Source organism: Rhipicephalus microplus, chromosome 3 (genome assembly GCF_043290135.1).
Source record: "Rhipicephalus microplus isolate Deutch F79 chromosome 3, USDA_Rmic, whole genome shotgun sequence".
Classification (NCBI taxonomy): domain Eukaryota; kingdom Metazoa; phylum Arthropoda; class Arachnida; order Ixodida; family Ixodidae; genus Rhipicephalus; species Rhipicephalus microplus.
The window spans coordinates 239,374,262-239,401,437 of record NC_134702.1 but is presented as its reverse complement, the minus strand read 5'-3'; the positions used below and the strand labels follow the sequence as shown (position 1 = coordinate 239,401,437).

The 27,176-nt window shown below is 45.9% G+C and overlaps 2 non-coding genes across 2 annotated transcripts; one reads left to right on the top strand and one right to left on the bottom strand.

Moving 5' to 3' along the window:
* Positions 1-14,597: 14,597 nt before the first annotated feature.
* Positions 14,598-14,670, bottom strand: TRNAT-CGU (transfer RNA threonine (anticodon CGU)). Its single transcript has one exon. It is a non-coding gene; the product is annotated as a tRNA-Thr (tRNA).
* Positions 14,671-15,261: 591 nt separating this feature from the next.
* On the top strand, positions 15,262-15,334 carry TRNAT-CGU (transfer RNA threonine (anticodon CGU)). The gene has a single exon. It is a non-coding gene; the product is annotated as a tRNA-Thr (tRNA).
* The last annotated feature ends 11,842 nt before the right edge of the window (positions 15,335-27,176 follow it).

Here is a 27,176-nt window from a genome sequence, read left to right as displayed (position 1 = left end):
TATGGATGCACCACTTTCTCAGTCCATTTCTGCTATGGTAGAAAAGGCCGTAGAAAAAGTATTAGAAAAATTTTTACTCAATTTGTCTGACTCACTCAATAGTATTATGGATTCACAGATGTCGGGTGCATCTGATCGAATAACTAAGCGTATCCCACCTCCTAGTGCCTCAATTAGTAAACCTGCCGAACATCAGTCAGATGTCTCTATCGATAATGAGGCAAAGATTTCCAGTCCTAACACAGCTGAGCAAAAAGGTATATCTGATTCAGAATCAATAATTAATCGGGATGTTGATATGGAAGCTCGCCTTTTGAAACGCACCAGATCACCCACTAGCAAACTTAATAATTCTTCTCATCCAAAAACAAAAAAGAGTGTGAAGGAACCTTGGACTAAAGCGGACTTCTTAAAAGATAGTATCTTAGATCAAGCAGTTGCTACTGCTTGCTTATCATCATAGGGTACTTTAGAGTACTTCAGTGGAACTGCCATTCAATTCTCTCTGCAACTACAGACTTATTATACCTAATTTCTCAACAATCTCCAGACGTCATAATTTTACAAGAAACTTGGCTGTCTGCTGATCAAAACTTCTATCTAAAAGACTATCAGTGCTTTCGACTGGATCGAGACTCACGTGGTGGAGGATTAATGTTTTTCATTTCATCCAAAATTTGCCATAAAGCACACTTAGTTTACCAACAAATATCACACGATTATGAAGTATTGGTTCTGGAAATTCACTTTCCCGGATGCGCGCCACTATCTATAGTCAACAACTACTTTCCGGCTGGAATACAAGATGAAAGAGCCCTTGACGTGACTGCGAGTTTTCGCAGAAACAGTATGCTATTTGCGGGAGACTTCAATTGCCATCACGTTTCATGGGAATTCCGCACTGATTCATCAGGAAAACGGTTGTGGGACTGAACTAATCGGAATAACCTTATTTGTTGGAACTCCAGAGTTCCGACATTCGTTCGATGTAATTCGAGGTCCATCTTAGATTTGACATTTGCTAGCTCAAGTGTGACAATATTGTCTTGGACTGTTATTGATACTGCTACAAGTAGTGATCACTGCTCCCTGGTATTTGAAGTCAGCATTCCTTTAGTGACGGTAGATCGCCAGGTGCAAAGTTTTGTAAACTATATGTATACTCTAAATTTAAAAAAGAACTTGCAGTCAACGCTGTCTTCCTTGCCCTATATGGAAGCAAATATGAAAGCTATGAGTCTTTGTTCCACCCTAAAGTGTACAATTGAAAAATCACAGTTCACTATATCTTCAACAAAGAGAAAATTCATATCTGCCTGGTGGAATGCGGATTGCGCCAGAGATTATAGACGCCGCAACGCTGCATGGAAAAAACTCCTCACCAACCAATGTCCGACTAATTGGAGAAATTATTTATTTGCTAAAGCTACCTTTAGGAAAACACTTTCATTAGCGAAAGACGATTATGAAGAAAAACGGTACAGCTACTTATCCAAGAGTGGCAACAAGAAAGCTCTATTCAGATTTTTCCGTAATCGTAAAGCTATTACAGCACACGTAAATATTGACTCAGTTATTTTTTCTCCAACTGATTTGGAAGATACATTAACGGAAATTGCAATAGAATTGGAGAAGAGATTTACATCACAAATCAAAATAAAATGTGCAAAACCGTCATTCGGAAATGATTTTATTGAAGTAAGTAGGGATGAACTTGGGCACGTCGTTCGTATTCTGCCAAACACAGGTCCTGGACCAGATGGCGTCACTTCAGAAATGTTGAAAATATTATTCGACATCTCTCCTGAAGACCTCCTTAACGTTGTCAACTATTCACTTGAAAATAGTTGGATACCCCCTGACTGGGGACTTGCAAAAATAATACCGCTTCTTAAAAAACAGGGACTAGGAATGCAGATAGATAAAATTAGGCCAATCGCTTTAACATCACACGTAGTGAAGTTAATAGAAAGAATACTTTACATTAGAGTTACGAAGTTCATAACAGATAATGCGATACTCAGTGCGTGCCAAATTGGATTTAGATCAGGGTACTATATATTGTGGGCGCATGTTGATTTAGAGGCTCGTATAAAGCTTGCTCGGCACAGACGACAATATGCGGCCGTAGTAACCCTTGATTTAGCCAAGGCATATGACAGTGTTGAACATGCTATTCTTATCAATGTCCTAAAAGAGCTTACGTTCCCGCAGTACATAACAAATTGGATATACGAATTTTTAAAAGACAGAAAATTTTATTGCTTCCAACGAGGTGTTTCCACGCCGAAGTATAGCCAAACGAGAGGTGTTCCTCAAGGCTCTGTTCTATCGCCTGTGCTATTTAACATTTTGTTAAGTTCAATACCACAGAGTGCTAAGGTACACGTATATGTATATGCAGATGATATCACGTTCTTTGCATCTGACAACGATATTTATTCGCTACATTCGACTTTACAGTGTTATTTGGCAACATTGGAAACCTGGTTTCAGAAAATTCATATGAACTTGAACGTAACTAAAAGTGCTATAATAGTTTTTCCGTTGGACGCACCAGTTACTATTTCTCTTCAGTACCATCAAGAAATAATATCCCAGGTTAATTGTAATAAATATCTGGGTGTACTGTACGATCAAAAACTGAGCTGGCGTGACCACATTGAATATATTAAAATTAAGGCTACACGCGCTGTTGGAATGATAAGTAGGCTTGGCCGCCTCCGTTCCGGTCTTCGCAGAGATACGATGATCATGATTTGTCGCATGTACGTTCCTCCGATTATTGAATTCGGATGTGTACTATTCTCTGGTGGACCAGCATACAAAATAAACCCCCTCATTCTCTTAGAGCGGGAAGCCCTACGTAGTTGTTTAGGTGTGCCCAAATTCACAGCTAACAATGTTTTGTATCAAGAAGCTCGGATACCCACCCCTGCTTGCAGATTCCGTATTTTAACAGTAAACACCTATTTAAAATTTTCTGAATCCACTTTAAGAAGGTGACAATTTGTATTCTTTGCCGAGCCTGGTGTCTTTTTCAATGAGCATTGGTCCCGTGTATATAAACCCCAAGTGCTATTTGTTCAAACACTTCTAGATGCTTTAAATGTTAATATATTCGAGATCACACCATCTGTCAAACCAATCGGCCAAGAGCAAATAGAATTTGACGATATCTTCCCCAGGAACGCTAAACACTTGCCCCCTAAATATTAGATTGGTTTATTAGAACAACACCTGTCTCAATCAGGTACTAATAGAGTAATTGCAACGTATGCATCTATGAGTGGCGAGAAGGCAGGTGTGGGTATTTTTTCTCTCTCATTATTCTGGTCATTTTCATTACGCCTCCCAGATTATACACCAATATTTGAAGCGGAATTAACGGCCGTTATACTAGCTATTCGTAAACTTCCTGCGACTCATTCGACAGCTGTGATAGTGACTGACTCGTATTCTGTGTGTTAATTCTTATCATCGTCGTCGACATCAGCAGTACTAGAGACTTTTAAATCATTAATCCCAGCAAACATTCGTCTAGTGCGAATGATATGGGTGCCAGGCCATCGTAGTATATTTATAAACGAGATGGCTGACAAACTTGCGCGAACATCTCTTGATCTTCCGATTGTGCCAATCATGCCTCCTACAGCTTATGTAACAGCAGCGAGGTTTAGAAAACTTTCCCTTCTTGAAGACTCATCAAAAACCATGATACCGAATCCAGATTTCTCGCACCTGCACTTCACATGGAATAATAAATGGTGTCCCACGCGTAAATTGGAAGTCTTGGTAACAAAATTACGTTGCCGTGTACCACCTCTTAATTTCTACTTGAACAATACCATCCCCTCTGTGCTCAAGTTGTAACGAACCTGAACATATCGACCATTTTCTTATCACATGTCACCGATTCAAAAATGAGAGAAAAACTGCTTCAAAATTTTATTCAGAAAATTAGGAATATCACTTAATACTCCAAATATATTGTCTTTTGGGGCCATTTCATTGGGACACAGCGACAGGAACATCTGCGGGGCTCTCTGCGAATTCATATATAACACAAGAAGATTACCTTGGTGAGTAAGCGATTAGCTCTCGAATTTTACTAGTCACACCACCACTTATTATTTAGCTGATACACTGCAATAATTCGACTTTCAGGAGAATTTCATATAACGATTACACCACAGATATTCAACAAATTCTATTATTTCCCCCCCCCCTTTCTTTTTTTTCTGACATTGCGCCAAATTAAATTCACAGTCAAAACACAGTAATCATATTCCCCTAATCTAGAAAATCTATAGGTATTTACTTGCATTAACCACCGGCTTCTTGGCCAATCCCCCTTGGTGGGTGAGAGCCACAAAAGAAAAGAACAAGCAAGCAAGCAAGCAAGCCGCCGGAAACGAGCGGGTAATTCTGGCATTGTTACTGGGTATAGGTAAGACGCGCCGCCAGCGGAGGCGACCAAGAAAAACGGAAAAATGTGGAGCATGTTGCCGCTCACTCGCATCCCACACATGGATCGAGTTTAAGTTCACGTAGTTCGGCGGCTGGCCCGCGGCATCGGGCCACACACACACACACACACACACACACACACACACACACACACACACACACACACACACACACACACACACACGCACACACGCACACACGCACGCGCACACACACACACACACACACACACACACACACACACCCACACACACAAACACACAAACACACAAACACACACACGCACACACGCACACACACACACACACACACACACACACACACACACACACGCACACACACACGCACACACACACACACACACACACAAGAAGCATATGTCCCGCTCCAGCTTTCGGAAAATAATGGCCACGTTGGAAAGCTAATGTGCCCTCTCCCCCTCCCTCCACTTGCCCTCTCTTGCAGAAAACTGTACAACCAGTCATACTGAAAATAAATGAATGGGTATTCTTTTAAAGGATGAACAAACAAACACGTAAACAAAAAAAGAAAAATTAAATAATACTAAAAAGTACTCAGAAATGAAAATTAAGTCTAATAATACTAACACACGCCGTTTGGTTCACGTAGCATCGAATTCGTTTAGTCTCACGCGCTATATTGACCAACTTACGTGTGCGACTTCACGTATGTATAAATAAATTAACTGAGTAATTCAATTTCTGTGTTTCACGAAACGTCGCGGAGGCACGTCAGTCGCCCAGGGCTCTCGTTGATTCCGTGGGTAAGTGATCTGAATTTCTTTATGAAGTATGACTCCCGCTGTTCGCGCTCCCGAGTGTTCTGGAAGCCGGATTGTAGGAGAATGGCACTTACGCGTTCGAAAGAGTGACCTGGAAGATTGATATGTTTGGAGAACGGCAAAATGGGGAGGCCCTTTACGTGTGCCCTGTGCTTGTTGAAACACAAACGGAACGCGGTTTCCGTGTGTCCAATATGTTCCTGTTTGCACACCTCTCAGCGAATTTTGTATACCACATTGGCTGAGTCACAGTTAAGGTCGTCTTTAATTTTGTACACATAGTCTGAACAGGAGGCTTCGGCCGTATCTGATGTCACCATGTGTGTGCGCATCGAGGTTTCCTGCATGGTCTAGAGCCTGCAGGTGGTCAGATTTGTGTGTTTTTGCCCTGACCAGTAAGTCTCTCAGGTTTTTATTTCTTCGGTAAACCACCTTGGGTGGAGTCTGAAAAACGGCAGAGAGGCGACTACTCTGTTTAAGTATGTTGATGTGGCGGGTTAGTATAGAATTCACCCGAGGGGCGGCGGCGCAGTATGTGAGGATTAAATTTGCCCCTGAAGTTATATCATCCTTATTCCCGCCTTTTTCTCCCATTGTTGATTCTCGGTCCAAAGAGTGGGCGCGCTCAATTGCATTGTCAATTATTTTTTCGGGGTACTTTTGATGCAAGAAGGCCGCTCTCAATTCCTGTGCGTGGGTGTCAAATTGCGTGATTTCAGAGCAAATTCTTCTGTATCTGCGGGCTTGAGAGTAAGGGACACCTGTTCTGCAGTGATGGGGGTGACTGCTATGGAAATGCAGATACTGTTGGTGGTCAGTTGGTTTTTTATACAGGGAAGTAGATATGGTGGTGCCACTGAGTGATACAGTGACATCCAGAAAGTGAACGCTCTTCTGCGAATACGTGTGCGTGAATGTTAGCGAAGGATGCAGGGAGTTGAAACCGGAAATGATTTTGGAAAGATAATGTTCACTATCGGCCCACACGAAGAATATATCATCGAGGAAGCGTCGGTAAAATATAGGTTTGAATGAAGAATTTTCGAGGAAGGGAATCCCCAAAGAGGCCATGAAAATATTTGTGTAATTTGGGGCCATTTTGGTTCCCATGGCAGTTCCGTTTACTTGCAGATAATGTTTTTGGTCGAATTCAAAGTTATTATGTTTAAGTACAAGATTTAGGAGCACCTCTAAAGCGCTTTCATCGGATTCACTCGTCGATCTACTTTTTCCATAGGCGGCGACTGTGGCGGCGATTCCTTCGGTGTGGGGAATGTTTGTGTACAGTGATGAGACATTCATGGTGACCAAATAGCACTCTAGAGATAAGAGTGTTGCCCTCATCGCCAGCCACCTGAGATCGCTGCTCCTGCGAAATATGGTGAGGTCACCGTCAACCTGGCTTGAACATGCACCATTAAGTCTGCCGGGCCCACCGAGAGAACATTGTCATTCCAGGATTGAGAACCCCAGCATCCGTGAAGCAAGCGGGATCCCGTGCCGACGATTATCACCACGAGCGCCGAGCGGTGCTCCTTATAGATCAAGAAGCAAGAGCCCCTACAACACGACTCGGGGCCACCCAGAGGCTTCCGGTGACAGTGCTTCTCCCCCACGCAGGGACTGTCTCAACAACTCGTCAGGTACAGCCCGCTCCAGAACATGTTGGTCTCGTGATTTCATGGCCTTAAGAAAGTATGTTGATAAGCGCGTGAGGTTTGAAATGCATGCTTGAAACTTTAAAACATATATTTCATCGTGATTCGCACCAACGGGTCTCACTGTTCAACTGCAACCCGCAATGAATAACTTCAACAAAAATGAGCAGTGGCAGTGGAGCAATATCTTAAAAGATGCATATATTAGGCCTACACAGGTCGTAATACAACACAGTACACGTAAGGCCGTGGAACCTAAAGAGGAAAAAAAGGCGCGACTAAAACAATCAAGCTTGACGCAGTCAGAAACAGAAGAGCTGGCCAAATACGATGTAAAAAAGAGATTGACAATTCAGGGCAAGAAGAACGAAAAATTGAGGCGAGACGGTGCGTGGCCGACTTTAAAATACTCCGCCACCAATCCTCCCACAACGTGTACAGATCAACTTGTTACCTCTCGTCAATCTCCACAAAAGAGCACTGATGTCACCAATGTGGTTAACCTTTCCAGCAAATCTTTGACACCTGCGCAAACAAAGCTGCTATCAAAAGGTCTAACCTTCTGCCCCACCTCCGGCAAAATTGATGAGTTTAAACTTTACCAAGATTTGGACAACTTTGCCAGAACCAGGCGTCTGAAAGAATATTTTCATGATCGAAGCAGCACGCAACACAATCAATTTTCAGATAAATCTTGGACTTCAGGTGAACAACGAGACAAATATCTAGACATGTACATTTCAGCCGTCCAAGGTGATATAATCAGGGAATATGAAAAGCACCGACCCATTCGAAACAATCTGTCCAAAGAGGAGCGGGAGGCTTTGCGCAGTTTAAGTGACAGCCAGAGCATCGTTATTAAACCAGCTGATAAGGGTGGTGCTGTGGTTGTACTCGACAGGACTGACTACATCAAAGAAGGGCTTCGCCAACTGGCAGATAAAAATTTCTATAAACAACTCCCTTGTGATCCGACAGAGGAGTATGAAAGTACTATTAAGGCCTCACTAATATCATTACGTAAAAGTGGTAAGATAATCTACCCTATGCTTAAAATGATGTCACCTGGCAAATCGTCTCCCGGGCGTTTCTATTTACTACCCAAAATTCACAAGAATAACAATCCCGGCAGACCCGTAGTTTCCAGCAACGGTACTGCTACTGAAAAAATCTCTAGTTTCATTGACTCTCTGATTAAGCACATCCCACAATCATTCCCATCATACATCAAAAATACCAACCACTTCCTTCGAAAAGTCTCAAAACTTGTGGTACCTCTAGAGTGCTATTTGGTCACCATGAATGTCTCATCACTGTACACAAACATTCCCCACACCGAAGGAATCGCCGCCACAGTCGCCGCCTATGGAAAAAGTAGATCGACGAGTGAATTCGATGAAAGCGCTTTAGAGGTGCTCCTAAATCTTGTACTTAAACATAATAACTTTGAATTCGACCAAAAACATTATCTGCAAGTAAACGGAACTGCCATGGGAACCAAAATGGCCCCAAATTACGCAAATATTTTCATGGCCTCTTTGGGGATTCCCTTCCTCGAAAATTCTCCATTCAAACCTATATTTTACCGACGCTTCCTCGATGATATATTCTTCGTGTGGGCCGATAGTGAACATTACCTTTCCAAACTCATTTCCGGTTTCAACTCCCTGCATCCTTCGCTAACATTCACGCACACGTATTCGCAGAAGAGTGTTCACTTTCTGGATGTCACTGTATCACTCAGTGGCACCACCATATCTACTTCCCTGTATAAAAAACCAACTGACCACCAACAGTATCTGCATTTCCATAGCAGTCACCCCCATCACTGCAAAACAGGTGTCCCTTGCTCTCAAGCCCACAGATACAGAAGAATTTGCTCTGAAATCACGCAATTTGACACCCACGCACAGGAATTGAGAGCGGCCTTCTTGCATCAAAAGTACCCCGAAAAAATAATTGACAATGCAATTGAGCGCGCCCGCTCTTTGGACCGAGAATCAACAATGGGAGAAAAAGGCGGGAATAAAGATGATATAACTTCAGGGGCAAATTTAATCCTCACATACTGCGCCACCGCCCCTCGGGTGAATTCTATACTAACCCTCCACTTCAACATACTTAAACAGAGTAGTCGCCTCTCTGCCGTTTTTCAGACTCCGCCAGAGGTGGTTTACCGAAGAAATAAAAATCTGAGAGACTTACTGGTCAGGGCGAAAACACACAAATCAGACCACCATCAGGGCTGTAGACCGTGCGGGAAACCTCGATGCGTACACACATGGTGACCACAGATACGGCCGAAGCCTCCTGTTCAGACTATGTGTACAAAATTAAAGACGACCTTAACTGTGACTCAGCCAATGTGGTATACGAAAGTCGCTGTGAGGTGTGCGAACAGGAATATATTGGACACACGGAAACCGCGTTCCGTTTGCGTTTCAACAACCACAGGGCACAAGTAAAGGGCCTCCCCATTTTGCCGTTCTCCAAACATATCAATCTTTCAGGTCACTCTTTCGAACGCGTAAGTGCCATACTCCTACAATCCGGCTTCTAGGACACACGGGAGCGCGAACAGCGGGAGTCATACTTCATAAAGAAATTCAGATCACTTACCCACGGAATCAACGAGAGCCCTGGGCGACTGACGTGCCTCCGCGACGTTTCGTGAAACACAGAAATTGAATTACTCAGTTAATTTATTTATACATACGTGAAGTCGCACACGTAAGTTGGTCAATATAGCGGGTGAGACTAAACGAATTCGATGCTACGTGAACCAAACGGCATGTGTTAGTATTATTGCACTTTATTTTCATTTCTGAGTACTTTCTTAGTATTAATTAATTTTTATTTTTTTGTTTACGTGTTTGTTTGTTCATGCTTTAAAAGAATACCCATTCATTTATTTTCAGTATGACTGGTTGTACAGTTTTCTGCAAGAGAGGGCAAGTGGAGGGAGGGGGAGAGGGCACATTAGCTTTCCAACGTGGCCATTATTTTCCGAAAGCTGGAGCGGGTCATATGCTTCTTGTGTATGTGGCCCGATGCCGCGGGCCAGCCACCCAACCACGTGAACTTAAACTCGATCCATGTGTGGGATGCGAGTAAGCGGCAACATGCTCCACATTTTTCCGTTTTTCTTGGTCGCCTCCGCTGGCGGCGCGTCTTACCTATACCCAGTAACAATGCCAAAATTACCCGCTCGTTTCCGGCGGCTCTCCGTCGTTCCTCTCCTTCCTCTGCTTCTTGTTGTCTGTTGCTACCTCGTTCGCCCGGTTGTCTCGGTTTTTTTTTCGGGGTCTTCAAACTGTGAGGGTGACCCTCTGCTACGGGAACTTGTACCATTTCACTTAGATCTCCGAAGAAGGCTGGTCCACCAGCCGAACCTGTTAGGATTGAATAAATATTTTTTTGTTTCCTATACGATACTATTCTCTAAGTTTATAACTATACCTATATATAAATATATATATATATATATATATATATATATATATATATATATATATATATATATATATATATATATATATATATATATATATATTGAGTGCAGAACACGGAGACGAACCAATGGCGTGTTTTCTGAAGAACTCAAGAGTAAAGATATGAACAAAAACACGCCGTGTTCTTCGGTCAGAGTTTTGTTCCAGGAGACTGTTAGAGCGCACATGGTCTTCGCTGCCTGCTCATTTCAAGCTCGGCATCTGCCTCCCAATAGCATCACCCTAATGTTATAGCCGAGCCAGTCATTCATGCATATAACCACTTGGTACAAGTGATGGTTCTTTGCAGAGTCACTCACTAACAACCGGTTTATTGCGCCCTACGTGCACAAGGTTCAGGTCGGTGCTGCCGACGTCTTGTACAGTTTGGGCTATCCGGGACGACCTCGTAGGTGACGTCACTGAATCGTCACAGCACTCGATAAAGTCTGGAGCATTTCCTGAGGAACTTTTAGATAGTCCCCTTCTTAGTACGGACGTCCACACCCATACCTTGTCCCCGATTTCGTCATATTTGCAAGATGTTTCAGCGCGCGAACAAAGGAAAAAGGACAGGGTAGACAGAAAGAGCGCTCTTTCTGTCTACCCTGTCCTTTTTCCTTTGTTCGCGCGCTGAAACATCTTGCAAATATGACTACGCACCAACTAGCCCAAGTTTCCACACCCGATTTCGTATGTTGCAGGCGTATTACGCAGATTATAGCGACTTGCGTCGTACTCTTGCTGTTGGTATATTCACCCACGTACGAGCTTCCTTGCTTCCTCTGCGCGTGTTGTGAATGCATTGGCATTCGTTTTATTGTCATCGAATTCGTGTGGCAGCATCGAGTCCAACATCATTTTTACTTCTTGTACCGGAACAAAGCTGAATGGCGTCATTCATGTGGTTTTTTGTCTAGCAATGTTATATCCAAACGATACATAAGGTTGAACCTGATCCCATTTTTGTGCTCAATGTCTACATACATTAAAAGCATGCCTTCCAGAGTTTCGTTGAGCCACTCGGTCATGTTTGTGGATGGATATGCTGTCGACTTAGGATCAACAGTACCACTGAGCACCAACACAAGATGTAAAAGCGTGGCCGTGAATGCGGTTCCGCGATATGTTGTAACGATCGACGGCCCACCGTGTTTCAGCACAACGTTTTCTATGAAGAATCGGGCCACCTCCTCTGCTGTGCCTCTCTGGATAGCTTTTGTCTCGGCGTTAGCGAGTAAGGTAGTCGGTCGCCACTATAACCCAGCGGTTACCAGCACTTTCGGTAGGAAGTGGACCTAAAAGATTCATTCCGACCTGGTCAAACGGCGTTGGCCGAAAGTCGATTGGGTGTAACAAACCAGCTGGTTTGGTCGGAGGTGACTTCCACCACTGAAAGTCGAGGCAGATCTGAACATGATGTTTCACCGCAGCGGTGTCTAGGGCAGTAATAGGAAGCCAAAGCAACGCATGGTGGTGCTGCGATACGGGACAGGCAGCGCCATCTTTGGTAGAAAAGTAGAAATTGGGGATGCTTATCGCGTGTTTTCCTTTCCCCTCAATGCGCTGCCACTTGCTTACGTGCTTGTGCAGACAGCGCACGCTGCATTCGAATCAACTCACAATAGCCACCTGCAGTGCGGCTTCATAAAGATCTCTGAGCTGGACAAACACTTCCGAAATACGATTTTAACAAAAACAGTAAAGCTTGTTTGTCGAGTTTATAACGTGGAGCAGACGACGGAAGACGAAGACGCCCGAGTCGCTGCGAAACGCATTTCTCAAGTCCTCCGTCATAAAATATTGTATGACGTATGCGTCGAGGTAAGTTCTATTCTGAAGCCCACATGAAGCCGCGTACTCTATTGATGTGTTAAGTTGACGTTTATGGAAACCGTATAATTGTTGTTCTGATATGGTATCAACCAGTAGCAGCCGTGTACTGTCATGTGCAAAGGTTTGCGGCGTGTTAAAGAATTAAATAAAAACTGAAGTTAAAAAGTCCTGGAATTAAAATATCCGAGAAGCTTTAGAGTCGCATCCTCCATACCGTTGGCCCATGACCCGCTGACGTCCCTGCGAATCAGCAAGCTGAAGTTTAACCACAGCGAGTCAAGTAAAAGGGCTCGCCTCTTTTTTTTTTGCTCTCGTGTTATGCTTGCTCTATGTTTCGCGAACACGGCTGTGTTCGCCGGCTTTGGCTTGCTGGTAAACTGATTCAGCTTTACACGTGGAGAGCGCCCCTTTGTGTGGTCAGCATTGTTGTGGCAGAACGCAACAATAATTAGGACCTCGCCGACGCTTCCGTGGGGCCACTTCTTCCATCCCGAGAAGGCAACTTTGCACAGCGAAGGTCTCGTTTTAGTGCACCAAGCTGACGGCATGGCACCTAAGTTCCCCGCACTGACCGCAGTCCCGTTTCGGCGAAACACACTGACTCGCCTACGACCTCTCCGGCGTCTCTCCTGAAGTTTTCCGTAGCTCGTTGCCAGGGCCAGGCGCGGCGTTGTCGTCGCTCTACCAACTTGAGCTTCGGTTTCCTATACCTCTCCCGAACTCTACTCAGTGTGCTCTTGGAGCCTATATGTCCAGACGTGACCTCGTTCTGGCACGCTTGCAACACCTCAGAATGAAGTGCGGAAGGAGCGACGCAGGTACCCGTCTGACGAGAAGTTCATTTTTTAAAGGACATTGCTTCGCGAACAGAATGACGAAAGTCTTCTTGTAAAGGCTTTGGACATGTTCTGACTTCGTTCTTCTAAATAAATAATCAAGCTAAGTAGCTCAGTATCATCATGTTGTTGGTCTTCGGTGGTTTACGTGTCGAGGATTGCCAGAAATGCTGTCTCAAGCTTCATCAAGAGAAGCAGCTCACTCTATCGGTGATCGTGACAGGCAGTCGGCGTCCGGGTGCCGTTTTCTCGACTTGCACACCATCGCTATATCAAACTATTGTAGTGTATGACTCCATCATGCTAATCTCCTGGAAGGATCTTTGAGACTTGTTAATCACCACAGCGAATGGTGGTCACTGGTAACCTTGGATGGGTGGCCATAAAAGTATTGGCGAAATTTAATAACTGCCTATACCGCAGTGGGACATTACTTTTCAGTTTTCGAATAATTTGCTTCTGTGCGTGACAGTTCTGCTTGCGTAAGCGATCACTCTTGCCTCGTCCTCTGCGCATAAGGTAGCTTGACTTCTGTTCCTCGGACATATAGAATCATGCCGATGACAAAAGGATGTCACGTCCTCTGCAAACAATGCCACCGTTTCATTAGGTTTCTGGTGTCTTAACTCTAGCGACTGCTGAGCATGCCAATTGATGCTAGCAGTGGTGTCAATGTTCTGCTGAGGAAAATTATCCCATGTCAATATACGGCCTTCTCAATTATCAAGCTACGTGTGAGCGCTGTCATCAAGAGCGATGTACGCGCGGGTGAGCTTCTATTGAGTATTCTACTGGTTGATCTCGGCAACGCGTTCATAATGCTGCAGCCAATCTTCAACGTCTTCATGTGGGGCACTCTTGAAGTTATCAGGTAGAAGTGGCTGAAGAATTATTTTGGCCAGATGGCAAATGGGGGTGTCTTGTACCATTCGTGGCTGGCTGGCGATGGTTACTGGTTGAAGTAAGAAATGTATGGTAGAATTTTCGTCCAAGGAGGTCAACTCAGGAGAGAGGCCTAGCAACCACCGGCTGAAGCGGCACGCTGAAAGTCGTAACAGGTGACAGCGTGTCAGGACTCGATGAACGACTCCCAAATGGGGTGTAAAGCATCGGCAGGGTTGCAGTTCAGCTCCTCCACCATTGTCGCGGTTCACCATAAACAGAACACCCAGACTTTAGTCCAAGAACCAACGGCGCGTTTTATGAAGCAGCCAAAAGCAAGGACACAAAGGCATGTCGTCTTCTTCGGTCAGCATTTAGGAGCGCACATCATCTTCGTTGTGTGACCGTTTCGATGGCGGCTATATATATATATATATATATATATATATATATATATATATATATAAGGGAAAGAAGTGTATACCTAAGGGCTCGTTTTTCCGTGTTTTAACACAATAATAATGAGATATAACAGACAGTAATGCCAAGGAATGTACAGGGGAAGTTATTAACATTAATGGAATGTAAATAAGAAGAAAGAAAAGTGGATGAAAAAATTACCAACTGTAAGCAGGAATCGAACCTACGACCTTCGAATTACGCGTTCGATGCTCTAACCACTGAGCTATTACAGCGGCACTCCCTCAATCCACTTTTTTGGGTTTATCTGTGAATTTAGAAGTAGGAGCGACAGTCAGCGCCATCTATAAGCCAAACAACGAGTGTGAAAACACTCTTATGCGCATGTTTTGGCGTCACGTAGCACGTGAACTTATTATGAGCGGGCAGCTGATTAATTGTCCCTCTTATACAACCTAAACACACCAAGTCTGCCAGTACGAGACCCTCGTTCAATGAAATAAGGGAAAGAAGTGTATACCTAAGGGCTCGTTTTTCCGTGTTTTAACACAATAATAATGAGATATAACAGACAGTAATGCCAAGGAATGTACAGGGGAAGTTATTAACATTAATGGAATGTAAATAAGAAGAAAGAAAAGTGGATGAAAAAATTACCAACTGTAAGCAGGAATCGGTGTGTTTAGGTTGTATAAGAGGGACAATTAATCAGCTGCCCGCTCATAATAAGTTCACGTGCTACGTGACGCCAAAACATGCGCATAAGAGTGTTTTCACACTCGTTGTTTGGCTTATAGATGGCGCTGACTGTCGCTCCTACTTCTAAATTCACAGATAAACCCAAAAAAGTGGATGGAGGGAGTGCCGCTGTAATAGCTCAGTGGTTAGAGCATCGAACGCGTAATTCGAAGGTCGTAGGTTCGATTCCTGCTTACAGTTGGTAATTTTTTCATCCACTTTTCTTTCTTCTTATTTACATTCCATTAATGTTAATAACTTCCCCTGTACATTCCTTGGCATTACTGTCTGTTATATCTCATTATATATATATATATATATATATATATATATATATATATATATATATATATATTGTAGCGAAGCCTCCGAACTATGAAATGGGTCGAACTCTTGAGTACCTTCTAAGGGGCCACCCAACAAGGACGCCGCTCGCACTGAGAGCCCGTGCTTGGCCGTTACTGTCGCCATTGTGCTTGCTCGCTGTGGACCGGCTATTAAACGCCTTAACATTTTGGTGGAGAGTGCTGTGCCCTTCAAACATCTTCGGTTCACATTCGATGCCCTTGGAGCTTAGATCCCGTACCGTGCCTTCAACCATGCAACAAGACGCCGCCCAGCAAACGCTTCCTCCTGCGCCGACGCCATGTTCCGGTGTCCCCCGCATCCGCGACCCACCTGTCTTCACCGGCGCGGATGGCACCGACGTCGAGGACTGGCTCGCCATGTACGAACGCGTCAGCGTCCCCAATCATTGGGACGAGGCAGGTAAACTCGGCAACCTGGTTTTCTACCTCGCGGGTGTGGCCGGCATGTGGTATAACAACCACGCGTCTGATTTCGCAACCTGGTCCGATTTTAAGACCGCTATCACCAACGTTTTTGGCCGCCCTGCCGTTCGTAAGCTGCAAGCCGAGCAGCGCTTACGCGAACGCGCTCAGCAGGCCGGTGAATCATTCACCAGCTACATTGAAGACGTCTTGGACCTATGCAAGAAATGCAACGACAGCATGTCCGAATCAGACAAGATCCGGAACGTCATGAAGGGCATTGCCGATGATGCCTTCACGATGCTGCTTGCCAAAAACCCAGGCACAGTAGCTGAGGTCATCACGCTGTGCCAGAGCTACGAGGAGCTCCGCCGGCAGCGTTCGATGACCCGTCGCTCCACACCACGAGATGCAGGGCTTGCAGGCTTGGAGGCGAGCTGTGACCAGGTGGCACTGCTGGCAGACCTCAAGTCCTTCATACGTGAGGAAATCGCACGGCAGTTCTCTCTCCTGCCCTTCGCCCACCCACCGGCTGCTCAACAATCGGCCACTACCATTTTCCCCCCCATCCGCCGAGCGATTGAGCAGGAAATAGCGGAGGTTATGCCTGCGTACCACCCACAACAGCTTCCGGCTCCTGTACCCCCAAGTTACGCCCAAGTGGTCGCCAGGCCGCCTCCAGTCGTTCAAGCGCCCGCCCCACTGACTTACGCCGAAGCTGCCGCACGACCTCCATCCTTTGCAGCGGGTACGCCGGCTACGTATGTTGACGTGACCTCTCAGACTCAGCTCCAGCACCCCCTGCAGCCTTTCGAGCCACCGTTCCGTCCATCGGCTCTTGCGTCATGGACAAGACCTACCCCGGCGAACCGATGGCGCACATCCGACAACCGGCCCATTTGCTTTGCCTGCGGTTACGCCGGCCACGTAGCACGTTATTGCACTCGAGTACAGACGCCCCATATCTCGTCGCCTATTGCTGGCCAGATTAGGCGTACCTATCACGAGGAAACGCCGTCTATGCCACCGCCAACTCGCCTAGCTTCATCTTCTCGTAGGTCACCGTCTCCACGACGTCGTTCCCCGTCCCCCATGCGACCAAGTTCAGCTGCTCACGAGCGGGAAAACTAGTCGCCGCAGTCCCCGAGGCAAGGACTGCGATGCTATCGCATTGTGAAAGCCCTCAGAGCCGCCCATCTAATGTCATTGACGTGCTTGTGGACGGTGTTCACGCATCTGCTCTTATTGACACAGGAGCTGCAGTATCCGTTATGGACGAAAAATTTTGCCGCTTGCTTCGTAAAGTGACGACGCCAATTTCTGGATTGTCCCTTCGTACCGCCGGTTTGCATCGTATCCATCCTACAGCAGGGTGCACAGCTCGCGTTGTCGTTCAGGACGTTCTGTATGTCGCCCAATTCATCATCATTCCCGCATGCTCTCATGACGTCATCCTGGGGTGGGATTTTCTCTCCCGCAACGACGCCGTCATCCATTGTGCCGCCGCCGAAATTGAACTCTCCCCCTTCTCGCATTTGACGCCGGAAGACAGTTCTTCGAAAGTGAGCAAGATTCTCGTGAAAGACGATACCATAGTGCCTCCAAGCTCCACGATGGGTGTATCTGTCTACTGCGCTGGACTCTCCGACACAATTGCACTCGTTTCGCCATCCGACCGTGCTTGCCGAAGGAAAGGGTTGCTAGTACCTTTCGCGACCGTGCAAATCACCCAGGGCAACGCCTCTATTTTCGTGACCAACCCATCCCCGTACACTGTTACCTTGGTTCGAGGGGAATGTCTCGGCAGAGTGGAACCAGTGGATAACGCACAAGTCCTGGACGTACCTGATGACTCGCGTTGTCCCAATTTGCGTACCATCAGTGCTGTTTCCACTTCTGATTCTTCATCTCCTGATGTATTTGGCCCTTGCATTGATGACAACCTCACGTCGGTACAGCGTTCCCAGCTTCTGAACCTGTTGCGAGAATATCGTTCTTCTTTCGATGTCGGGCGAAGTTCTCTCGGTCGTGCGTCCGCTGTTACGCATCGTATCGACACTGGTGCCCATCCACCATTACGGCAACGTCCCCACCGCGTGTCGCCTGCTGAACGTCGAGAAATTAACGAGCAGGTTGATGATATGCTCAGACGCGACGTTATTCGGCCCTCGGACAGTGCATGGGCGTCTCCTGTTGTTCTTGTTGCGAAGAAAGATGGTTCTGCGCGGTTCTGTGTAGACTACAGACGGCTCAATAAGATCACTCGCAAGGATGTTTACCCACTGCCGCGCATCGATGACGCAATTGACAGCCTTCACGGAGCCGAATTTTTTTCTTCTCTCGATCTGCGCTCGGGGTACTGGCAAGTACCCATGGCTGATGACGCTCGACCGAAGACTGCGTTCATCACACCCGACGGCTTGTACGAATTCAACGTCATGCCGTTTGGTCTATGTAATGCACCTGCGACCTTTGAGCGCATGATGGACACCGTTCTGCGCAACTTGAAATGGCACACGTGCTTGTGTTACCTCGATGACGTTGTTGTGTTCGCTCCAGATTTCTCTACGCACCTCCAACGTCTGAAAGAAGTTTTTGCACGTGTCAGCAATGCCGGCTTGCAACTAAATCTGAAGAAGTGCCGCTTTGCAGCACGGCAACTCACCATCCTTGGGTACGTCGTGTCCAAGGATGGCATTCTTCCTGACCCAGCCAAGCTTCGGGCCGTGGCCGAATTCCCCAAACCTGCGTCCGTCAAAGAACTGCGTAGTTTCGTGGGCCTGTGCTCGTACTTCCGACGCTTCATACGAAACTTTGCCACGATCATATCACCGCTGACGAAGCTCCTTGGAAGTAACGGGTCCCTCAATTCGTGGTCGTCTGAGTGCGACGACGCGTTCGCGAAGCTCCGCCATGTGTTGACATCTCCTCCCATTCTACGCCACTACGACCCTACGGCCCCGACGGAGGTGCACACAGACGCCAGCGGTGTAGGCCTCGGCGCTGTCCTGGCGCAGCGCAAACCCGGACTCCCTGAATATGTCGTAGCATATGCAAGCCGTACGCTCACGAAAGCTGAGACAAACTACACCGTCACGGAGAAAGAGTGCCTGGCGATCGTCTGGGCTCTTACAAAGTTTCGACCGTATTTGTATGGTCGCCCATTCGATGTCGTCACCGACCATCATGCACTATGCTGGCTTTCATCATTGAAGGATCCCTCAGGCCGTCTCGCCCGTTGGGCTCTTCGTTTACAAGACTACGACATCCGCGTGCTGTACCGCAATGGACGCCAGCATGCTGATGCCGACGCCCTCTCGCGCTCCCCTCTGCCTGAAGGTGATGTGCTCTGCTCAGTATCCTCGGCTGCTGTTTCTGCCATTGACGTTGACATAATCGCTACCGAACAGCGAAAGGATAATTGGATCGGCCCACTGATCGACTTGCTCTCTGATCCATCCGCAACGCCATCCACGCGTGCATTGCGTCGTCAAGCTCGCCATTTCGCCATTCGTGACGGCCTTCTACACCGACGCAATTACGACGCCGACGGCCGGCAGTGGTTACTCGTGATACCCCGCAGTCTGCGGTCAGAGATATGTGAATCCTTCCATTCTGATCCGCAATGCGCGCACTCTGGGGTATTCAAAACCTACCATCGCATTCGACAACGCTACTTCTGGCGCGGGATGTACCGCTATGTGCAGCAGTTCGTTCGCTCTTGCCTCACTTGCCAACGCCGTAAACCGTCAGCTCACATGTCGCACGCCAGTCTACAACCGTTACCTTGCCCTGAACGTCCCTTTGGGCGCGTAGGTATCGATTTGTATGGACCACTTCCTCTGACGTCGGCTGGTAACCGCTGGGCCATCGTTGCCGTTGACCATTTAACGCGATACGCCGAAACCGCCGCTCTCCCTGCGGCTGCTGCGCGCGATGTTGCGTCCTTCCTGCTGCATCGATTTATACTGCGCCACGGACCACCCCAAGAGCTTCTCAGCGATCGAGGCCGTGTCTTCTTGTCGGAAGTCGTCAAAGCCATTCTGACGGAGTGCCATTCTGTCCACCGCAAAACTACTGCTTACCACCCACAGACGAATGGCCTCGCCGAACGCTTTAACCGCACTCTCGGCGACATGCTTTCTATGTACGTCGCTGCCAACCACACTAATTGGGATAATATACTGCCCTTCGTCACCTACGCCTACAACACCGCCCCTCAGAGCACGACTGGTTTTTCACCTTTCTACTTGCTGTACGGAAGGCACCCGTCGCACACCATGGACACAATACTCCCGTACACGCCGGATCCATCTGATTGTACACCTATTTCCGAGACAGCCAGGCTTGCTGAAGAGTGTCGCGAGCTTGCCAAGACTTTTACGACGCAAGAGCAAGAGCGGCAGAAGAGTATCCGTGATGCCAGCACCACTTCTGAGCCCACGTTCCTTCCTGGTGCGCTTGTATGGCTCTCGATCCCGACCTCTGCCGCTGGCCTCTCTTCCAAACTACGTCCCAAATACGAAGGCCCCTACCGTGTCATCGAGTGCACCTCACCCGTCAACTATCTGATCGAACCCGTTGAACAATCTTCGGACATGCGCCGCCGTGGGCGAGACATCGTCAACGTGGAGCGCCTGAAGGCTTATTATGACCCGCTCATAATAACAAGCTGTTAGGTCGCCAGGCGGCTCCCTCTTCGACCCCGGGGTAATTGTAGCGAAGCCTCCGAACTATGAAATGGGTCGAACTCTTGAGTACCTTCTAGTGGGGCTACCCAACAAGGACGCCGCTCGCACTGAGAGCCCGTGCTTGGCCGTTACTGTCGCCATTGTGCTTGCTCGCTGTGGACCGGCTATTAAACGCCTTAACAATATATATATATATATATATATATATATATATATATATATATATATATATATATATATATATTTATATTTATATATATATATATAGGGGAAAGAAGTGTACACCGAAGGACTCGTTTTTCCTTGTTTTGACACAATAATAATGAGATCTAACAGACAACAATGCCAAGGAATGTATAGGGTACGTTATTAGAACAAATGCAATGTAAATAAGAAGAAAGAAAAGTGGGTGAAAAATAACCAGCCGTGAGCAGGAAACGAACCTACGACCTTCGAATCACGCGTTCGATGCTCTAACCGCTGAGCTATCACAGCGGCCTTCCCTCCATCCACTTTTTTTTGGGTTTATATGTGAATTTAGACATGGGAGTGTCAGTCAGCGCCACCTGTAGCCAAGCGGCGAGTGTGAAACACCCTTTTATGCGCATGTGTGGCATCACGTAGCACGTGAACTTATTACGAGCGGGCAGCTGCCCATTAGTCCCTCGTATACAACCTAATGACACGAAGTCTGCCAGTACGAGACCCTCGTTAATGAATAAGGGAAATAATTGTATACCTAAGGGCTCGTTTTTCCGTGTTTTGACACAATATTAATGAGATCTAACAGGCAACAATGCCAAAGAATGTAAAGGGGAAGTTATTAGAGCAAATTGAATGTAAATAAGAAGAAAGAAAAGTGGATGAAAAAATAACCAGCCGTGCTCACGGGTGGTTATATTTTCACCCACTTTTCTTTCTTGTTATTTACATTTCATTCGTTCTAATAACTTCCCCTATAAATTACTTAGTATTGTTGTCTGTTAGATCTCATACATATATATATATATATATATATATATATATATATATATATATATATATATATATATATATATATATATATATATATATATATATATATTAAGGAAAGAAGTGTATACTTAAGGGCTCGTTTTTTCTGTGTTTTACACAATATTAATGAGATCTAACAGACAATAATGCCAAGGAAAGTATAGGGGAAGACATTAGACGGAATTGTAATGTAAATATGAAGAAAAGTGGGTGAAATGATAACTTGGCGTGGGCAGGATCCTGCCCACGGCAAGTTATCTTTTCACCCACTTTTCTTCATATTTACATTACAATTCCGTCTAATGTCTTCCCCTATACTTTCCTTGGCATTATTGTCTGTTAGATCTCTCTCTCTCTCTCTAGATATATATATATATATATATATATATATATATATATATATATATATATATATACATATATATATATATATATATATATATATATATATATATATATATATATATGATTCCAAATTCTGTGGGTCCGGTGCAAATATAATTAGGAATAAAGGAGCACACTTACGAAAATTTGATAATTGTCTACTCTACGTTTCGGCCGTAGCACGGCCTTCGTCAGGATCGTGAATCCTTGAATCCTGACGAAGGCCGTGCCACGGCCGAAACGTAGAGTAAACACTTATCAAATTTTCGTAAGTGTGCTCCCTTATTCCTATTTTTATATATATATATATATATATATATATATATATATATATATTATATATATATATATAATAGGAAAAGATGTGTATACTTAAGGGCTCGCTGTTCCGTGTTTTACACAATATTAATGAGATCTAACAGACAATAATACCAAGGCAAGGAAAGTATAGGGGAAGGTATTAGAGCAAATTATAATGTAACTACGAAAAAAGAAAAGTGGTTGAAAAGACAACTTGCCGTGGGCGGGAACCAAACCTGCGACCCTAGAATAACGCGTTGGATGCTCTACCACTGAGGTACCATGGCGGCTATCTCCCCGGTCACTTTTCGGGGGTTATATGCGAATTTTAAACGTGGGAGTGGTTTAAACGTGGGAGAGAGAGAGAGAAAGAGAGAGAAGAGCGAAAGAAAGGTGGATGAGCAAGTCAGGTGTTCCGCCCTCTGCGGGACTATGAAAACTCTCCTCCGCCTATGCGAGAAGGACCATGCCGACTTGTCCAAATGGCTTGTGACGCAGGTCAATTTGTTGAAGTAATACAGCCAGTTTGCTTGATGGTGACTCGCGGTGCTGGCATTCAAGACAGCCTTAGACGTACTGCTTGACATTGCCGAAAGGCCCAGCCAATAGTATGTCTCGATTACTCTGGCGAGTATTCTTGAGTAGCCTAGGTGGCCAGATTTGGGCTTGTCATGGCAAGCGTAGAGGATGTCGTCTCGCATGTCCTTCGGAATCACAAGGACGTAGGCGAGGCTCGTTGAACGGGTGTTTTGTTATACATGACATTATCCCCAAGAAAAAAGCATCAGAATGCAAGGGATAGATGGCGTAGTATAACAGCTGCACGACGGCTTGGTGGCGCTAGCCACCACCCGATCTAAAGGGTACAGCCATATCCATCCATCCATCCATCCATGACCCTCTAAATATTTGATGACTGGTCAAATCTTGTCATCCTCTCGCTGCCGTCTGCTCAACTCCGATGAGCGAGTGCGCCTAGAAAACTATTGTAGCCTTCGGCTTCCCGACTGACGGGAGGCACTGGTGCACGTGAGTGCGGCAGCGTCCTCATGCTTCCGACCAGACTTATCGACGATGGTCACGTTGAATTCCTGTAGGCCAAAGTCCTCCGGGCCAGCCTTCCTGAGAGATCAGGCATACTCGCCAACCAACAGAGGGCATGATGGTCCGTCACAACTTTGAAGATCGACCATGAAGGCCAGATCCCGTAAAGATGAAAAGGCACGCGACGGCAATGACCGATTATGTAAGCGACGAAGCAGGAAGTTCGCGCGACGTGTCGCCGGGTCATTCTCGAGTGATCGCCCTGTTTTGAAAAGTTTGAAACCGTTTCCCATCGCCCGAAAGTGCTGTGCTCAAAGCTCCAGAACAGAATTTATATGACTAACGTAGTGCCGGTTCTCTCCATGTCCCACAAAACGATGACCTCGTCTCGGCCCGAGTAACGTGTGCACAACGAAGGACTAAAGATGTAAGAATGGCAGACTGAGGTTGTTGGTTTTACTTACTTGGAGTTCAAGGCGCGAATACGACACAGACGAGGCGAGACAATACGGACCCATGCATGGAGCGTGATTAACACCAAATATTTATTGCGAAACAGTACAGAACGTATATAGGCACCACATGCGCCGTCACCGTGTCTCAATGCGCAGTCGCATTGAAGTAGCGTAACTCTTTTGGCGATAATAAAAGGAGGCTATGCTGGCACATAGATAACTTAATTCAGATATCCTCTTGGTCTCAATGATTAGTAGTACTGATTTATGCGGCTGTGGGCGCCTACCGCGCAGGCGCTAAAGCCAGGAACGCAATGGGAAGGCCACCTCACGATTCACTGCCGGGAGTTTCATTGCGTCCTGACTTTATACTCCGGCGCGGATGTCGCCCGAAGCCCTGATACATAAGTACTGCTAATCATTGAGGTCAAAAAATATTTGAAATAAGTGATTCATGCATCAGCATAGCCTCCATTTTATTATCGCCAAAAAAGTTACGCTACTTCAAGGCGACTGTGCATTGAGGCACGGAGGCGGCATGCGTCGTGTCTATATATGTTCTGTGCTCTTTCGGAATAAATCTGTGTAAGAATTGGCGCACCGGGTGTGTGCATTGTCTCACTTCGTCGGTGTCGTATTCGCGCCTTAAACTTTAGGGGAGAAATACCGTAATGTGTATGCCCGTGCATATAAAAATGATACAAGACAATAATAAACACTTCCCGTTCTAATATGCAACACAATTTATTTTTACATCGCATATCGCTAACTACATGGCATTTTCGTTACGACTAGGAAACCTCATGCCAGCAACAGTGGAGGTTGCTCGCTGAATGTCAAAGCCGTCGCGTGCCTGGGGTTTGCCTGCGCAAGTGACTGTTCACGCAAATGTGATCTACGTCGCGTCACTCGACGCTGACGCGTGAACCTTCGTGGTTATGGGGTTTGGCCTTCTACGTAAAGAGGAAACGTGGAGATCGCCCATACTACACGAGACACCCTTTTTGTCCGAGTAGTTCGTCTTGGCATGTCACAATGAGCGGCTCGCATCGGCTATAACTCTTTTTATTGATTGATATGTGAGGTTTAACGTTCCAAAATCCCCATACAACTATGAGAGACCATGTGTAGAAGGGCTCCAGATATTTTGACCACCTGGGGTTCTTTAACGTACACCCAAACCTGAGCACACCGGCCTACAGCATTTCCGCTTCCATCAAAAACACAGCCACCGCTAGTCCTGTCCGTGTGGTCGTTGGAAGAGCACTGCGCCAAGGGCGATATTATAGACGTCAGTACGCACCTCCATCTCTCAACTTCTGGCAATATCTAACGCAAGGTGATTAGTCGTATGTTGATGAAACTGCATTAGGAGGCCTGGGTTGCGGCCTCACCAGTGACCACCGCTGGTAACGCACTCCCTCACCAGCGAAGGATTTGCCACCCTGGTGCAGTATCTGGCCACTACCTCCCACAAGCATACGTCCATTAACTCACGGCCCTCAGTCCCCAGCAGCTGCGCAGAAACTGACGACGGCGGCAGTCAGGTCTGAAACGCAGCAGAGGGTGCTAAGAATCTCTGGATCCCCAAAAGCCGCCAGTGGAACCTGAACACGGATACGTTTAACGCTAGGGCCTTATCTAGTGAGGCAAGTCTAGCTGTACTGTTCGCGGCGCTAGAAGGTGTTAAATGGGATATAATAGGGCTCAGCAAGGTTACGAGGACAGATGAGGCTTATATGGGGCAACAGAATGGGCACGTCTTTTGCCATCAGGGCTTGGCTGACAGAAGAGAACTTGGAATGGGGTTTCTAATTCAAAGAAACATAGCTGGCAACATAGAGGAATACTATAGCATTAATGAAAAGGTGGTAGGTATCGTAATTAAACTGAATAAGAGACACAAGTTGGTAGTACAGGCTTACGCGCCTACATCCAGCCGTGATGACGCTTCAGGTGAAAGCTTCTATGAAGACGTGGAATCGGCAATGAGTAAGGTAAAAACACAGTATACTATAGTGATGGGCGACTTTAATGCAAAGGTAGGGAAGAAGCAGGCTGGAGACCAGGCAGTAGGAGATTATGGCATCGGTACTAAAAACGCCAGAGGAGAGCTACTAGTAGAATTCGCAGAACGCAATAGTTTACGGATTTTGAATACCTTCTATCGAAAACGAGAAACCGCAAGTGGACATGGAGGGGCCCTGATGGCGAAAATAAGAACGAAATAGACTTTATAATGAGTGCCCACCCAGGAATCGTGCAGGATGTGGAAGTGGTTGGCAAGGTACGATGCAGTAACCATAGAATGGTACGGTCTCGAATTTGCCTAGACTTGAAGAAGGAACGACAGAAACTGATACGCTACAAGCCAATCAATGAGCTAGCACTGAGAGGGAAAGTAAAGGAATTCTGAGTCTCGCTTCAGATCAGGTATTCGGCTCTTATTGAGGAAACCAACCTTAACGTAGATACAATAAATTATAATCTGACAAATATCATTATGGAGTGTGTAGTGCAAGTTGGAGGCACGGCATATAGACAGGACATTAGCAAGCTTTTCCAGGAAACGAATAATCTGATTAAGAAGCGTCAAAGCATGAAAGTCGCCAGTACAACAGACAGAATAACACTGACAGAGCTTTCGAAGTTGATTAATAAGCGTAAGGTATCTGATGTAAGAAGGTATAACATGGAAATAATTGAACATGCTCTGAAAAACGGAGGGAGCACCAAAGCAGTAAAGAGGAAACTCGGGATAGGCAAAAATCGGATGTATGCACTAAGGGACAAAGAAGGCAAAATAACTACCAATATGGATAGGATAGTTATAATAGCGGAGGAGTTTTATAGAGATCTGTAAAACAACCAAACTAGGACAACCACGACCTTAATATTATAAGAACTAGCAGTAACTCAGATGACACCCCACCAGTAATGATAGAAGAAGTCAGAAAAGCCTTGGAGAGCATGCAAAGAGGAAAAGCTGCTCGTGAGGATCAAGTAACATCAGATCTGCTGAAAGATGGAGAAGATATTGTGTGAGAAAAACTAGCCACCCTGTTTACAAGGTGTCTCCTGACAGGAAGAGTACCAGAGGCTTGGAAGAATGCTAACATCATCTTAATACATAAGCAAGGAGATGACAAGGACTTGAAGAATTACAGGCCGGTCAGCTTACTCTCTGTAGTGTACAAGCTATTTACAAAAGCAATTGCTAATGATTCAAGCAAAGGAAAAGCAGGATTTCAAACAGGCTACTCAACAATTGACCACATTCATGCTATCAACCAGGTAATAGAAAAATGCTCAGAGTACAGCCAACCACTATACATAGCCTTCACAGATGACGAGAAGGCGTTTAATTCAGTAGAAATATCAGCAG